Consider the following 15899-nt stretch of genomic DNA (forward strand, 5'->3'; position numbering starts at 1 on the left):
CTGTGGAATGAATTATCTGCTGAGTATTGTGCCCATGAACAAAGTTTTCTTTAAAGCCATGACTTGGGAAAACCTTCTTCTGTGAAGGAATCAGAGCTGTGTAATACCAGTCCTGCAGTTGACCTCCTGACTCGGATTGCTCTCATACCTACATACAAGAGCATCCCGATACAACTTGAATCAATTTGGAGGGAAGCTGACACTCCCTGGAAGCTCAGCGTAATTATGAAATCAAATTTTCCCATCCTAATTGATTATGTATTTGCACATGTGCACCATCTTACAACAAAGTACTGTCACCATGTAAGGTGCGCTGAGGCTATCAATGCAAATACTTCTTTATCAACAACAGAAAATAAAATCCCAGATATAAGGAATTAGGAAAAAAAAAGAACACCAGAAATCAGTGCATGGTTTACTCCTCTTTCCAAAGGGGTCTTCATCTGACAGAGCAGAAATTAGGAAGCAAACACCTGTTAAAATGGGTCTCACCACGATGTAACACCTTTACAAGAAAAAGCAAAGAATAAGAATCAGCAGCAATATACACGTTGGGTTTTAGCTAAGAAATAATGCCCTGAGAACAGAATACACGGGGCTGTCTGAAAAATGTTTCAGGCAGGCTAAAAACAACCAGGGCATCAGTGATGCACGGCAGCACACTGACTACAGCGCGAGGCCCAGCAGACAAACTTTTCTGTATCCAACGTTGAGATTTCCCCACAAATATTTTCATTGATTTTGAAAGCAAATGTGTGATGTCTCTTGAACAACCCTGCTGCTAGCAAGACTCTGCCCAACAAAAGACAAGCAGCCGAGCCGGGCTCTGGCACTTCCCAGGGAAGACTGGGTCCAACTGAACTCGGGAGCTGCGAGGGAGGCAGCTTGCCCAGAGTTATTGAATAATCTGTTACAGCCTGCAACAGGGTTCGTAACAGATGTCGTCAAACACGCTGGCGAGTGACAGGAACCAAATCCCAGCTTTTTCTTTATTTGGTTCTACCTCCCTGATAAGACCGTGCCTGTACCAGTAAGTGAAACTGGGGGAGGGAATGCTCTTGGGACCTGGAGCTGCTGCCTACACCACTGAAGCATTACAGCAGCCTCTGGAGCATTTTTAGGTCCTAAACAACTGTCTTTCTTCCAGAGAGCTGCTGGGCACAGTTTGGGAGTTTGCACAGGCCAGAGACATCTCTAACAGGCTGCTTGCTTGTGGGCACCCACACGTGCCAGAGGCATCTCTGCAGCATGTGCCCTAGAACAGACATAGCCTCAGGGCCCCGGTTGGTGAGCTGTGAAAAAGTGAGCTCTTTACCTCTTCGGCTAGATATGTTTATCTGGATGCCAGAGCTCTTTTCAAAATGATGCAAAACTAACACACTGCAGAGAAAAGGTCACGTTTCAAAATCAGCCTTTTCCCTTCCAAGTGATAATAATAACGGTAATAATAATAAATTCCAAACCAGCTGATTTATCTGAAAGATTTGCCACTTCCCTTGCACTCTTGAATGCATGCCCTCCATAACCAGAAGTGAGACGCCTGGCAGAGGTTGCCTAGACCTAAAATTACTTTGATATGGATCATATCCTTTAAACTCGCTGTTTCCGTGCTAATTCTTTAAAAATGAAGTGCACTCTAAGATGCTCTCAGCAGCCAGAATCTGACTCCATCAGGGCAAACTGACCAACTTGTCTAGCAATGACCATATGCTGGGAACAAGAAACAAAGCACATCCCTGCCCAAGGAACTGTCATCCTCTGGGATATGCACAAAAAAAACCCAAAACTCTTTGGCAAGAGTAGGCAATGGGTAAACTGAACACCTAAAAAAGCTGTTGTGCCTCACAAAAGGTGCTTCAGTTTTAAAGGTTTCCCTAAGAACCAGTATTTTAAGTTCAAGTATTCTAAACTCCAGATCGAGGTTATTACATGAACGCAGGTGATACTGAGGCAGGAAAAATCCAGACAGAGTATGAGAACAAGATCGCTCCAAACAACTAGCTTGTGTTCCCGAGTGTAGAAGGACTGACAGGGCCAAACCCTTCTAGCTAGGAAGAAAAACCTTAAACAAGATCACATTTTTCACAGCAGTACTTTCGGTATATGCTGTGCTGCCTATAGCTGGTGACACGAGCAATGGCACTTTTAGTGAATGAGACTATTTCCCTGTTCGGTGCCTACACTGGAACTGTTTTTCTGTTCTGCTACATAAGGTGTAAATTCACGGGACCAGGGGCATATCTCATGGCATCACGCGTCCTGTGAACTACCAACTTCGTCTGAGAGCACCAGTTTTAATTCCTTGAGCACCCAGCCAGAGGCAAAGTTTTGTCTCCAAAGCTATGTGTAATGTTAGCAGCGTGAGCCCACTTGAGCTGACATCCTAAATCCATTTCCCAGCTGATCTATCTAAGTGATTTTGATGTTTAAGTCAGAGAGTAACTGTCACAGATGTTACTGGTGATTACACAGCCGAGATTTTAAACTTCTTTGGAATGTAGGCTTTTTTTTTTTTTTCATTTATCCTTTCTTTCCACACCATTTGCACACAGAACCCTGAATTTTGCTGGCAAAACAGCATTCAAGTGGCTTTTCAGGCCGCGAGAGGCCGAACGAGGCCTCTATGGCTCCCTACGCAGTGCTGGGGCCCCGGGCAGAGCACCTGGGCCGCGGCGCGTGGCTGGCAGGGCCGGCCTCCCCCTGGCAGCTGCTGCACCTTCCACAACCTCCGTCCCCGCGCCAGCCGCCGACACACGGGGTTGTGTTTCGGGCAGCAAAGCGACCGCAGACGGCCTAGGCTCATGCCCATGGCTACGTCAGTCTTGGGGCGAGCGCCGGCAGCCCTGGCCCCACAGAGCGGAGCAGAGCAGAGGGCTGGCACGCAGCCGGGCCTGCACAGCAGTTACTGCCGCACACACAGCAGCAGTACGAGCCCGCATTGCTCCTCTCAGCCCTCTCCTTCAGCTCCTTCCTTTCATTTTTGCAACGTGCAGTTGGCAATTTTCCTCTGCTGTCTGAAAATTGGGAATTACGTCTGCCCACAGAACTTACCGGTTACTCTCCTATCTTAATTCAAGTTCTTTAGTCTGAGCAGCTGGCTGTCCATTTATTCAGGTATGAAAGCCCAGAGAATATTTAACAATGACTGAGTTCAATATAACTTTCTATACACCTCGCTATGTCACTATACCAACACCTGTGGTTTAATACACAAATTACAGTGTACATAAATACATTTACTGCTCCTCTGAAGAAGTCAGGAAGGCAACCTTTGTCTGGAGTAAATTGTTGCTATGTGAGATTTCTTCTTTTTACTTGTTTCCAAATATGTATTTGCCCATACTGGGAAAATCTGCCTTGCAATAATAAACCACCTAACTATGGATTTCGTTGAGTTCTCCTTTTGATGAGGTATTTTATAATTTTGGAAACCATTTGTGGAAGTAGAGTCACTGGGACGTATCCATACCCTCTCCATGCTCTTTATGCCTGGGCCAGAATATTTCTCACTGAGCAGTCAAGAGGCATGAGGTCCAGTGAGGGGAAAGGTAGGAGAGGAAAGCACTGAAAATCTTGTGAAAGATTTGTGAAGATCACAAAAAAATCCCAAAGCCGTTTTATTGCAGTGACTGGGGGATGGGATGTTGATCTGTGTCACGTATCTCTTCAAGACACCAACACTCATTTGCCAGAAGTTTGTTTGTCCTTTCAACAGGTACAGGTTGGCTTTGTAAAAAACACTACTGCTTGCAAACTTTGCCTTTTACCTATCCTTACACCACTGCTACCAGAGCGGAAACTGGAGCAGTAGCAATGAGTCTGGAGGCAAGAAAGGACTATATAAATAAGATCTTTTCAGTGGAAAATGATCTCACAGTGTTATAAACTGCAAAGTTATTTTCCACAATAAAGAATTTATTTAGGCAGACATAAGAGGATTGGGGGATCAATAGAGGAACGTATCCCAAAGTATTACGTAGGCCAGAAAAAAAAAAAACAACAACTCTTTGCTCCTCCCATCATGCAACTTTCACATTGTTCTCAAGCAAACCTATTCACGTGGATAAAATAGAGTAAGCACAGAGCATTTAATAAACTGGAAATAACATTCATCTGACCACAGTGAACAAAAAAGAAATTCAATCAAAGGCTTTTCCCGAACACAGATTGCTAAAAGAGTACAAAAAATAAATACAGAGCAGATATGTACTCCTAGCATCACACACAATGATGACAGGAGGATTATTTTCTACTCAATACTGGCCAATATTCCGTAACCAAGGTTTCAAATTGCTCATGTATTTATTTTCATTGTGTTTTGCCTTTTTCCCCTTTGAGATCTATTTAACTAGTGCTTGGCGGTATGGTAGAAACCCAGAAGTTTGAAAAGCACTTCTTTATAAAGCAACACTGAAATGAGCTTTGAACATCAGCCACTTTCTCTCTCTGAGACCGTGCTGGCAGAGAACAGGAACGACCCCTCGCCCCGCTCTGCCTGCCGTGCCCTATCCTGCCCGACAGCTGCTCCCTGCCAGGTTTTGCGGTCCTTGTGCGTGTGACACCTGCCTCACGGGGTAACATGCGAAGCCGGAAAGCACTTTGAGATCCCGGATTAAAATTTGTTTTGAATGCAGAGCAGTGTAACTTCAACAAAGTTCCTTTCTGCCACCTTCATTCAACTAAATGAGGAGTAATGCCACACTATATACAGAACTAGCCCAGAGGAATCAGGTAACAAGAACATTACACGTTTGGTTCAGCAGTCTCGGCATTTAAGAAATGGGAGATGCCAAAAGTCAGGTTGTCTGTTGCGCTGCAGCATCACCCTCCGTGTGTAAGATGTACAGGTGCAGTCTTCAGCTCCTCAGTACATGCCTGTTTTCACAACCACCTCCTCATTCAGCGCGCCGCGCTGCTGTCAACCAGATAACACAGGTTGAGATATCTTCAACCAGACAGCTTCTGGTTGAGAAGCTCCGTGTCTGCCTAAGCTGTGTGAAGACAAATGCAGCACAAAGCCTGTCAGGTGCTCAAGGACTCACAAATGACTCGGGTGCCAGGAGCAGACATGGAGGCTCTCCAGCACATGCAGAGGGGAAGGATCCATCAAAGTTCTTCACCTGGAGCCAATTCTTGGCACGCGTGACCTGCTCTGGAAATTTTCCCCCTTGAGGGCTAATAGTAAAGGCCAAACACAGGCAAATTTGCACAGGGACAAACAACAGAAATGCTCCTCACGCAAAGGTCATGGGGTCTACTGAAGTTTATATCCATGCTCCAAAGTACGAGAATACTAAGGCACACCAACGGCACTATCTGAAGTTTTCTTTTAACGTGAAAAAAAACAACTTATTTTTATGCTAGCCTTGTTCTCAATCTTACTGAATCACTTGATCTGAAATATTCCAAAAATACTCAGGCTGAGGAAAACAGCTGCCCTGAAAATTTTCATCTCAAATGTTAAAAGTTTCAAAAATACCCTGAAAAACAGGGTACTATAATGGGAGCTGCTGGGCAACCTTCCTAATTGGCAGTGCTACCAACCTATTAAATCGTTAGGACTTTATGTGTTTTGCTTATCACAGGCTATATTATCAACTACTCTCCAGTGAGCTGATAAGGAGCAGAAAAATAAAGAGAGAAGGAGAGAATCTAAAAGGCAACAGAGCTGCCAGATGAACTCGAATGAGTCCAGAAAAATTGTTTTGTGGCCAGTCTGGGCAGTGACAGACAGGGAAGGAGAGTTTCTCTATCTGCCATGTCCTTTCAAAGTTATATGAAACACATGCACACGCACATCATCATACTGGTACAGAGGGTTTTTGCAACATGAATAGTCTTTACCTCTCCCAAGGTCATGTGCCTGAAGCCCACAGCTAGCCAGACTGCCGCCTAGACGCGAGTGGAGCCATACAGGCTGTTGAGATAAAATTATCACAGTCATATTTCTGCAGATGAAAAAGAAATCTGAGATGTGGGCTCTTATTAGATGCGAGAAAGAGGATACCCAGACAAGTAGCACACAATTCTATTTGTGTGCCAAACGGAAATCTGGAGCAGGTTTTAAACAAAATGACCTTCAGAGAAAGAAGAGCAAAACAAAACCCTCTTCCAAGGCAGCAAATGAGCATTTCCAGAGCCACACAACGACTTCATGGTCAGTACCGTGCCTCAAGTCTATCTGTGGGACCACCAGGAATGAGCAGCACCGAAGTCTCCTCTTCTAATTCACCAGGTGAATTTTAATTGTTTCTGCAGTGACAGCCATAGGGCACAAAGATCACATCTAGAAGTCAAATTCTGAGCCTATCGTTTACAGTTCTCGTAACGACACAAAGTGAAAACTGGCAGAGGTTTAACAGCCTGACCTTTAAAATTGCCGCTAACTCTAAAATTAAAAATGACAAATAGCTTGAAATGTGTTATAAACCAGATCAATGTGGTTGTGTGTGTATGTGAACTATATAAAAAAAAAAGTTTTAGAATTTTTAAGTGTCTGTTGCATAATAAATAGTGGGTATTACAGAAGTTTTTGTATCTGCAGTCCAGGCATGGAAAGACTAGATTTAGAAGTGCAGTAATGTATTTAACTTCATGGGGTCATAAAGTTAGGCCATAAAGTTTTCCTGTCAGGTCAAGAGAACTCCTGGAACACCACAAATTCTTTACTTCATGATGAATTACAGACAGATAGAGCTGTCATTTGGAAGATGATAATGTGAATGTCTTACTCAATAATCATTCTCATATAGGATGTTGCTTTTAAACCTGTAAGTGGGACTTTACGCCTCTTACCTTTAATAATGTGCGATCCCGTCTTCGGACTGCCTGTCACACTAATGTGAAGTGACACTTCTTTACCAAGGGTTCAAAGTTTAGTTGACCTTCCACTCTGCTCTGGACAGGTGAATGAATAGGACTGTCAATTTTGTAATAACTAGTTGAATTTTCCTTGTAATAAGATTTCCAGTGGAGATTACTTTCCAAGCAATTCTACTTGTCAATTTTCTACAGGGCCAGGAGAACCACTGCAGTTCTGGATCATGAATTGTGTACGACAGCATAAAACAAGGATAAATTACAAGTACAATATTTGATAAATAAAAGACAAAAGATAAGGATTCTACTTATATAGTACTCAAACAACCAGGTGAGTTGCTAGTACCAGAGTCTGGCACTGAAAGCAAACCAGTACCGACTTGGTACAGAGAGCTACACTGTTAACAGTGTGATTTCCATGTAGGCTTCCCATGGACTTCATTCAGAGTTACAGCTGCTCAGCGACACAAATGGTAATACTGGATTCACAGCTCTGAAACGTGTATGTGTGCAATGCACCCTCCACCACTGCTATATTTCTAGAGCATGAAATGGGGTTACTTAATGAGTGAAAAACGAATGAATTTATGAATGAATGGGCAACATCCTTTTCCAAAAGCCATCAGGACAGAGGGCAGCTGGGTGTCAGAAAGGTGGGGGTTTCTCTCCCCAACCCCTCAGACAGTCTGATCTCTTCTGGGGCTTGACCCATGAGGCAGACTAAAGCACAAAGCGGTCCTGGGGTACCTTCATTTTGCTCTCTGCCAAAGACCACCTCCTCTCCCTGACCCACCAACACACACTGGCAGTTTATTCAGGAGTGCTGCTGGCCCAGTGAAAAGAGGGAATGCAATTCCTCTCCTGTCACTCCTTGATCAGAGAAGCTTTGAAGGGCATGTATGTGCAGCGCCTTGCTCTCTGGAGGGGTGAGAGAAAAGGGAGAAACTGAGGAGGCACTCCCAATATATCTGGAAGCACAGAGCACAGACCATCTGGGTTTCTCGCCACAGAATGAGGCCCAGGACGACTATGAGAGCCAAAGAAAACTTGGCTTAAACTGTAAAGCTCTCATAGTATCGTATTTGCTAGTGGTAGGATGGTTTTAGCTAAGTTTCGCTAGACAAATCCCAGTAGTAAAACTCAGATTTAAACATGCCTGTCATTCTAAATCCTGCTACAGGAATCACAACTGCTGTGTTTTCCAGTAGGAAGAGAGGAAGGGATTTAGGTTAGAACCAACTATTCATTACACACACTTTTCTTCCAAAGAGAACTGCAATGTCTTTTGCCCAAACTTTAGCGCCTTAAATAAAAGATAATTTACAAGTGTTAAATCTGTTCTCTCCTGCTGCTTTTGCCACTTACTGAAGCATTTTGAAAATCCCATTCTTTATTTAAAAGCCAAGTTATCAGGAGTGGCTATTAATTCCCCAAACCACCTCTCTTTGCCGATTTTTTGCCTAAACCAATAAAAGAATTTAAAGGGACCCAGGCTGTAACCTCCATTCTACTAATGCAGAGCTAAGTTGCTCCAGCATAACCGCAGCCCTGCAGCAGGTCCTTGCCCTTGCCCTGTCACCACCCCAAGCCCATGGAGCTGAGGGTGACAAGCCCAGGGAAGCAGAGCGGTGCCCTGCACCACTGCCCAGTGGTAAGAGGTTTCTCAGTAATAAAAATAAACCCCAATTTCTCCGCTCACTCCCTGAGCTGCTCAGGTACCAGGCAGCTCTAACTTGCTTTCAGCTCCACCAGCTGCCCAGATGCTGTGCATCGTCCCGGGGCACCGTGTGGGGCTGACTGAGCTCTGCAGCTCGTGACCAGCGGTGGCACGGGGAAGGGGCAGAGGAAGGAACTGAAGAACAATTCAAAACAAGGTTGCTTGAAGCTTTCGACATTCCTTCCTTTTTCTTTTATCAGTGACATTTAGAAATACGTAAGCCTGAAGCCAACCCAAGGGGTAACGCCTTGTTAAGGAATGACAGCTCACTTGGTTTATCAGAGTTGCGTTCATTTGAGAAATCTCCTTCCAGTGACCACAGATCCTGCACTGTCAATGTGTCTAAGGCAAGCAAGCCCCTTGCCCACGATTAAAAATGCTTCCTGTTGCAACAAAGCAGCACCAGATGCGCTGTGGGGTTCCCTTAAAGAGAAAAGCTGGTACCAAAATACATGGGACCAAAATACACTATCCATATGCGTACAGATACTTAAACATATATTTATACACACACACACATCAACACTCACACTCCCGGTAGCTTAACCTGGAGTCACCCGAACTTGTGTATTTCCTTTTCAAACCTGTGACAAGAGTGTGATGATGGAAAGTTATAAAAGTTAAAGAAAAAAGAGAGTTTCAAAAGCCCACAAGCATCTTCACTGAAAAGGCTTTTCACGTCTTCGTACTCAATGTACTGTATTAAAAAAAATCAGTTTAATAGCTGACTCCTTATACATGATTAATGTATTGTATGGCATGTAAGTGCTCTCCTGTTTCTAGGAACATCCAGTTGGGTAATACTCTCATTTGTGATTCATATGCATGTTCTCTTATAATTACAGTGAAATAACAGTTTGTGGGGAAGTGGTTTTTAAAGGTATGTCGGGCGCTACAGGAGAAGATCAAAGTAAAATAAAACTTACATGGAAGCAAAAATCATGCATGAGTAACAACGGCATGAACGTTAACAATGGCCTGAATAAACACGTGTAATTCTAAACAGGGTGGACTGAATTTTTCACAATAGCAATTAATCGTGGAAGTCTACATTCAAATGAAAAGGCTGCGAAGATAATCTTGCACGTACCACCATAATCATTGCTTCAAAAATATATACATATACGTGCCTGGGTTCCCATAGGCAGGGAGATACTCATGACAAGAAGTCAGCATGGATCTTTACCCGTAGTGTTTGGGATCCCACGAATACAGTAGACACACAAGCGAAAACGACCTCAGCGAGCAGAGGAGTGACCGGAGCAGCTGGAATGACCTCAAGCCCGTATCCCTGCATCATCAAGAAGCAGAAAACAACTGCAAAACGGGCCGGATACGGCGCATCAGGATCTAGCCACCTGTTGCTTAGCTCGAGTGAGGGAGGACATTGAGGCAGCGGTTGGGAATGACATTTTGCCTGGCCGTCTGAAATAAACAGAAATACTCCGTAGGCGTGCGGTAAGCAGAGCTCGGACCAGCCTCGCAGCAGGCCACCCGCAGCGTCCCTGCTCCTGCTGCCCCTGCAGCCTGCTGGGGACTCCGGGTCGCACCCGACAGCGCTGCAAACCACAAAACAAATGGGTTTCCAGCTTGGCCATCTGCATTTTGCACCTCTATGCTCACCGGCAGGGCTTTGGCATTTATCTTGGTAAAAGCAAATCGCAAGTGCAGCGATCGACCAGTGAGCAGCAGTCTTTGTGGAATTACTCAGTCACCCGGAGTCCTCACACATCTCACAGGTTAGCTCACTGCTTCTCAAATATCAGACAAAAATAAAAACTGAAGAGGACAGCCCAAGTCTGACTTAAACAATTGAGGCAATGAGCACAGAACAAAGTATGCCAGAAGAAAGTTATTTTTCAGAATGCTATATGACTAGAATAAAAACTATAGAGATGTTCGGAACAAAGGAGAAGCACCAAATAACATATTGTACCTGTGCAAAATTTATTTTTCAGTAACTGTATTGACATGCAATGCTTTGAAGGCGATATCCAAATATCACAATGCTCCTTTAATGTACAGCTACAAGGATCTTGTTTTGCTGATACAACTACAGGAGAGAGAAATTCTTGTGGTTCAAATTGCTCTGAGAATTCCATATATCCTTTTTTTCAGGAATACTAACATGCAATGCAATGTGAGAAAAGAAACAAAAATAGCAAACAAAGGAGAATGACTTTCTTCATTCCCAGGTGAACGGATGACTCCATGACTTGTCTTCAAATATCTTAAAAGTGTCACTGCAAGAGAGTGACAGGTGTTAAAGACACTTCCTACCTTCCCCAATAACATCAACCATCAGACTGAAGAAAGAAAACCTTCATTTTTTTTTCCCTGGTATTTATTTTCCTTCCCCTTAACAGAAATCTAGTCTTCTGTGGGATGTAGTGACACTTTAAAACTTTAAGTGTGAAGGTTGTATAAACTGAATTAACTCAAAGGCTAAAATAAAAATAATATAAAAAATCTACTACCAATCTTAATAGGGCAGTTTAAAAGGACATAATCACTGTGAAGCCTGTGCAGCTGTTTGTGTAGATGAAGGGCTTCAGGGAGGTGAAAGATTTTCTCTGACGCTGACTGTAGTAATATTTGCAATGCCTTGCAGGGCCCGAATGTCCTGTACGATGCTGCCTGCGGGACCAGCTCCCGCAGCAGGACACACCACCCTGTCAATGGCAGGAACATGCAGGTGATGCTCTCTGTGAACGCCGGGAGGCCTACCAGGTCCCTGCATGTGTGCCGAGCTGCAACCTGCCTGCTTGCCGGGGCAGAACCAGGTGGGGACCATCCCCATGCCCTGCCCTTGGGCTGCAGTGGAAGGAAATCCAGAAACAGCAGCAAAAAGGGAAACATTCAACAGGCTGCAAGCTCTGGACAGCTGAGGGAGCAGGACTGCTGGCAGCACTTGCAAGAAGTGCCTGCTGTGGTGGTCACAGGCAGGCTGTGGGACACCTGCACTGCTGTCGAGGGCAGGTAAGGCACGGCATGACACGGTGTCTCTGCCTGCACCCCCATATGTCCGGTCTCACCCATCCCCAGCACGGCCAGCAGGATCTCTCTCTCACCATGTCTGCATGCTGTGTGACTCCAGGGCCGCCAGGGCTTTCATGCTTTACTGTTACACAGTAAAAACAGTGAAACTTTACTGCCAAGACAACAGCCAGTGCAAAGCACTACCAGAAAAACCCCGAGGAACAGCCACCCCTGACAACAACAGAGAATTCAGGGTGCACAAAACACGTCTGCACTGTTAACAACCTTGTGTGAATGACTTTAGAGCTCTTATCTGCCTCTACCCTCCGTGTAGTACTAGCAAAAGGCTTGAGAAGCACTCCAAACATCCGAGTCTGACCTTAAGAAGCTAAAAACCTTAACAGAAATTGCACAAAGAATTTTGTTTCTTTCATAAGCTTCAGAAACACATTCTTTGAAATCCCCAGTGCTCTTCTGTCAAACAATGTAAAGGTGAATAAATGAAGCAAAGAGCAAAAGTATTATGGGGGCAGATCCTTCTCGGCCTTTCCTTGCATTGTACAGCCCTTCACATCTGTAGCACAAGTTCAAAGCTTGAATAAAAACTCTGTCACTGTCTGACAAAGGCTTTGCACTCACACTGTATCAAAAAGCACTCATTCACATTTTCAACAGGTTTTTTTCCTCTGCAAGAAAGTTTTCAAATGTAAATCATACGTCTCAAAGCCACTGCCACTACCCAACAGCTTCCCGCAGAAGACAGTTAGCTGCGCCCTACCCGTGGAAATGATGCTCCTCCGATTGCTTGCTCTGTTCCCTGCTTCCTCCGCCTCAGAGCGCTCAGATCAGATCCTGCCCCAGAGAAAAAGCAGAGTCAAAGGCTTGGGATACTCGGAGCCTAGTCCTGGAGCCCGGCTGCAGGAGGATCAAGGAGTACTGGGCTGAAGCAGCATGGAAGGGAGACGTATCAAAGCGCGCTATCACTCAACCATCACGCACAGGTAACTGAGAGCACCTTAATTTGAGACTGCTGGTCACCATCTGGCGATGAAACTAGGAAACACCCAGTGAGTTAAAGCAAGCTTGTGCGTTCCAGAGTATTTTGCTTGTGAAACCCAACGTCATCTGACTTCATGCTGTGGTGTCGTGCCCAGTTTAGTTGTTTAATACAATTTATATTAGCTTTGTTTCTCCTCCTTTTCAATTGCAAGTTGATTTCGTCTTTCCAAGAGACAATCACACGTGAGTGCACACATAATCCTCTAATTCAGGACGTTTCTAACCTGAAAGGAAGCTACGTGCAGAAGAGAACAGCTGAGACCTACAAAGTTGTGCCACTCCTAAAAACAGATGCAGAAGACAGACATTGTGATGAATGTTAAACACGACTAATAAAGAGTTAAAAAACACAACAAAACACAACAGGATCTGCTCCCTGCCTACTTCACAGCTCTTGTGTGTGTATTTATGAATCCTGGGACAGCAGCAAAATTAGGCCTCACTGGCCATTACAAAAGAATAATTTCCTAACACGGCAAGATGTTTTTCATATACGTAACAGCTTTAAACAGCTGAAGAGCTCTGCTTCTAATTATTTTTGCTACAAATGAAATATTTGAGGAAAATGTCTAAGATATCCTTAATTTGTTAATTACCAGCTGGCTCCTGCTGTGACTTATTAAGCCACTACTGCAGTGACTAATGCTTCTGACAATACCAAATTAGCAAAAGCACCTTGTGGAGGAATGTGACCTGAGCGGCCTGAAAAGCGCTAGCTGCAGGTGTTTATTTTCAAATAAAGATGGTTTATGAAGACAACAAACACTAGACACCGTGCGCTGGAAGCTGTGGGGTAAGAGCGAAGCTGACGGACGCAGCCATCACAGAGCCCTGTGCCCGGCCCGGCCTAGGGCTGTGTCCCCACTGCTCCCTGTGACATCCGTCCCCAGCTCTGCAGGCCGCCCAGGCGCCCATCTGGAGAAACAGGAGCGTTTGGGATCTCCCTCAGGCATCACTTGGTGCCCCACGGGTGCTCCAGGGCCTACGTCTGGCCTGCAGGCAGAAGGGAAGCCTCTCGCTGCAGGCCAACGGCAGGGCTGCGCAGCAGGGACAGAGCGGGTCGGGGATGGCAGGGGCTTGGGGACGGCAGGGCCTTTGCATCTGGGAAACAGGAAAAGGAAGGTGAAAAAGGCTTCTCTGCACTGTTTCAGGCACAACACTTTTCCTCTCACCTCTGAATACAGGCCCTTTTTTTCCCCCAAGTCCAAGCACTTCCTGCTGAATTGATTGGGTTAATAATATAGCTCGGACAGGAACTTACACTTAGCACTAAGTGTGTGAAATAACGTTACTTGCCCTGCCAAATCCTCCTGGAGTGGTTAGAAAAGACAGTCTTCTCCTGTGCTATAAAATTGCTGAGCAAACCTATTCTCCTGTAATGGGAAGGGACACGTTTTCTTCCCTGATGTAAGTAGGTCAATGAAAACATGACGTTGTGAGGGTGAAACTGTTTCCCTCTCTCCTTTTTCCCCTAATGATAGTTTCAAATCATTCTGATTTAATTACGTTTCCAGTGTTAGCTGCAATAACACCGTAAGGTTATAAACGACTGATATATTGGTGGTCCTAAGGTCTGGGTTTTGTGCTTCCTTGCAGGCTGATTCTAGCCTCGGGTATATGCATGCAATTCACACGCAGGGTGCAACATTGCACAGCTGAGAAAAACGTGCAAAGAAATGTGGATGTGGAAGTGCAACAATACACTACCATACGGGAAATTTTAACTCCCAGCCCTGAGATTAGCACCGAGCTTTTACATCAGTCTGATCTCTTATTTGAGGATGAACTTCTCACTATCCACTCTAAATCTAAAGTACCCACGCTGTGAACAATGAACTTGCTCTGAATTAGTACTGGCATAAACAAAGCCAGAGTATTTTCAGTGGAACTATTCCAGTTCACAACAACTGGAGATTTCTCTGCACATAACAGAAGGGATTAACCAGTAGCTAGCAAAACATTTAACTTGCAGTGATACCTATCTGAATATTAAATGCAAATTAAAGGGCACTGGAAATAAAAAATATATGTTGGGTGAGAACCCCTCAAAACAGAAAAAAAAAATGTTACACTGAAGAGAATACAGAATGCCTGCAGTCTCAGCAAATGAAATTTTAGAAACCAAAACGGGTGCTGCCTTTTTACTGAGTGCCTCTCTCTCTTTTAGGCCAGATGGTGTAAATTAGTTTTGTTGACATTAACTGAAAAAAAAGAAAGAGTAATTAATTCCCCTGACGTAATGCCTTTTGTAAACCCTCCCTCACCCACACAGGCACTCCAAAGGCCCCCTTCTGCAAGCAAATGTTTGCCACAGCAGAGTTTACACGCTCTTACACCCCGCTCCAAGCAGCCCTGTCTCGCACGCAGCTAGCCTGCCGAGGACAGCAAAGCTCAGCGCATGCAAGTGGACGCCACTCGGGCCTCAGCGTGAAATTTGTACCCTGTAAAAACCCATGACTTCAAAGGGGACTCGCATTTCATCCTACGAATCCAATTACGTGTTTCAAATTTAGGAAGGCTTGTCAAGTGCCAGCTGACAGAGTGATGTCCCCAAGTATTTCAGGACGATGATATTTGAGCTGAAATGCAAAGCCAGCTGTTCATGCCTTAACTACTTACCTAAGGAACATTTCAAAATGCGGAAACTATACAATGATTAAGTGCCTTTGCACCTCAGCAAAAGCCATCCGGCTCTGCACAGAGACCTTTCCAACCAGGATTTAGAAAGCACATATTGCAGTAAGAAAATAATTCTGGGTGTAGGATTATCACCAGTATCAGCAAATCACAAAACTGGTAGAAAAGATATGTAATCCACCGCCCGTAGTGAGACAAAGCCAGCTACACTTTGCTCATGTTTATTAAAGCTATTGCTAACACCACCAGTGATGGAGACTCCACAGCCTCCACCAACTGCATTTCAGGGGTAGCATTTTCCTAGGGCTTACCTCATCTTCTTCGCTTCACTTTAGAGCAATTTCTCTTTGTCTGTGGGCATGGAAAAGAGACAAGTGGTCTCCTTTTTGAAACTGCCTGTTCTGTGTTTGAACTGTCTGCTTCCTACCTGCTCCTGCTCTACCTGTCAGGGGCAGGGTGGAAAAAAAAGTGAAGACTTCTTCCAAGGATGAGATACCCATTTGTATTTCTTTGCTCCATAGAGTCTGTCTGTATAGGTAGCCTTGCCGAACACAAGCCCAGGCACTCCTCTATGACAGCATACAGCGGAAAAGGGATGGCCCCAGTGACCTGTGACACAGGTACAGCCAGAGCTGGAGAGGCCAAGGTTGGCCTCTGCCGAAGGCTGGCATCTCCTGGGCAGAGCACA

The 15899-nt window shown here is 44.8% G+C and overlaps 1 protein-coding gene across 13 annotated transcripts in view; it reads right to left on the reverse strand.

Moving 5' to 3' along the window:
* The window catches only part of DTNA (dystrobrevin alpha), a 225294-nt gene that overhangs the window by 157189 nt on the left and 52206 nt on the right, over positions 1–15899 (reverse strand). For 3 of the 13 annotated variants that reach the window (XM_083823441.1, XM_083823455.1, XM_083823460.1), the window contains exon 2: positions 12294–12367. The exons of the other annotated variants lie outside the window; for them this stretch is intronic. The gene's annotated coding sequence lies outside the window, so the exon portion shown is untranslated. The remainder of the gene's footprint in view (positions 1–12293; positions 12368–15899) is intronic. 13 annotated transcript variants of the gene reach the window in all.

Source organism: Anser anser (genome assembly GCF_964211835.1).
Source record: "Anser anser genome assembly, chromosome: 2".
Lineage (NCBI taxonomy): Eukaryota > Metazoa > Chordata > Aves > Anseriformes > Anatidae > Anser > Anser anser.